Source organism: Sinocyclocheilus rhinocerous, unplaced genomic scaffold (assembly GCF_001515625.1).
Source record: "Sinocyclocheilus rhinocerous isolate Xijiao unplaced genomic scaffold, SAMN03320098_v1.1 scaffold1060, whole genome shotgun sequence".
Taxonomy (NCBI): Eukaryota; Metazoa; Chordata; class Actinopteri; order Cypriniformes; family Cyprinidae; genus Sinocyclocheilus; species Sinocyclocheilus rhinocerous.
The window spans coordinates 294,708-296,670 of NW_015666198.1; the positions used below are offsets into that span (position 1 = coordinate 294,708).

Genomic DNA, 1,963 nt, shown 5'->3' on the forward strand with positions numbered 1-1,963 from the left:
TTTCTACAAAAGAAAGCAAACAACTAACATCAGTCATTATTCATTATAAATGCACCAAGTCATTAGCACAGTCAGCCAATACTCACGTTTGAGCGTAAACTCTACTAGTTCTCAAACCAGGACTTAAAATGTGTAGTCAGGTAGCGTTAGTTCAACCATGCAGTTTCCCTCTACCAAATGAACTGACTTGCTCTTCCGTGACCAGGCTTATATCCACTAACCACTATGCACTAGTGCCCTCAAGCTGATCCTAGTGGTATTACACTTGAACCAGATACCTCTTTTAGGCACTAGCCAGTGAAAATTACAATAATATTCCAGGTAACGTTTAGACCGTTACAACACAAAACCATTAGATCTATTAATTGATTACTGAATTTACTTCAACTGTTTCACTACAGTGAAAGGTTTTTACAAGTCATCTGTGCTCCAGATCATAAACCCTACCAGATATACACATTCATATTGCTGTTTGTTTTGTTCTCCACACAGGGTATGTGGGTGTAATCACACTGCTCAGTTCTGTGAGAGTTTGTCATCCCCTTTAATATTCCTGCCACTAGCACTAATTACTCACATACTCATAAAACAATACTGTGGCTTATACTATACACAATAATATTTATATATTTACAGTAAATGATCTACAGAGCAGGAAAACAGCTTCACTATAGTTAAATACCTTCAATAATAATCAGTCTTTCTACAGAGAAGCAAACTGGTACTGTGCATCATTACCTCTTTTCTTCTTGATTTATGCTCATATTTATATTTATAATGTAAATCATGCACATATGCTCCAACGACTCAAATCCAGCTCGTCATTACTGATAAGAGACTTAAAATCAAGTCATTGTAGTAAATCAGAGTCTGTCTGAGTCAGAGAACAGGGAATCACTGATTGACCCCTTAAGCCCGAATCTAATAAGAGTCATAACATGATATAATGCTGCATTACAGGCATGCTGCACATGACACAAACAACAACAGAATCGACCTGATGAAACACTGCAGAGTACAACTAAAGAAGGGTGAAGACAGGGTTTCCATGATCATACGATCCTTCTCAAAATGTGTATGATCTGTTTGACCTGGTGGTTTTCACATGATTTCAGTACAGCTCTGAAAGCAGCCGGACACTGGATGAGCTTCAGAGACTCGCTGCAGGACCAGACGTCCATATTATGAGTTACTAATAACGGTGTACCTTTAAAGGAATAAAGGACTTATTCATCCTCAGATTGTTCAAATCGTATAAAAGAAGATGCGTCTCTTTTGCATGCAGTGAATGTGAACGCAGACGGCTGTGGAGATCCAAACATGACAGGTTTATATGTGCTTATCCATTCATTGTGTCAAAATCACTATTTGAACCTCTTTGGGCCCTTCAGGGAACACAGCTGTAAATCTGGACAGCAGAAAGTAAGGGATGAACAAACAGAATTGAGACATGAGGAGAACAAGAAGGGTCCAAAACACACCTGATCCTGGTCTTCACAATTACCTGAATGAATGCTGGAGCAGGAATAAATCAGTGCTTCATTAACACCAAACACTGAACTGCGTTCACAGGAGCCGAAACCATTCACTTACATAACCTGAAGAGATCTGGAGCCGCTCAACGGACATTTAGGGAAAATATTTGCATAGTAAAATTAAACACGAGCCTCAAGTGCAACAGGATTCATAATTAACCAGAATTACAAAGGGACAGGAGTCAATTCCCACTGAGAAATGTGCCAGAATCACTGACAACACAAGCGTGACTTTCTGTGCAGTGTTCAAACACACACACTCAAACACACCCACTCTAACACACACACACACACACTCACAAACACACTCAAACACACACACTCTCACACACACACACACACACAAACACACACTCACACACACACACTCAAACACAAGCTCACACACACACACACACACGAACATTCAAACACACGCACACACACAC

At 39.8% G+C, this 1,963-nt stretch overlaps 1 protein-coding gene across 1 annotated transcript in view; it reads right to left on the minus strand.

The window, feature by feature from the left end:
• The window catches only part of LOC107732137 (threonylcarbamoyladenosine tRNA methylthiotransferase-like), a 249,547-nt gene that overhangs the window by 179,037 nt on the left and 68,547 nt on the right, over positions 1 to 1,963 (minus strand). The gene's annotated exons all lie outside the window — the stretch shown is intronic.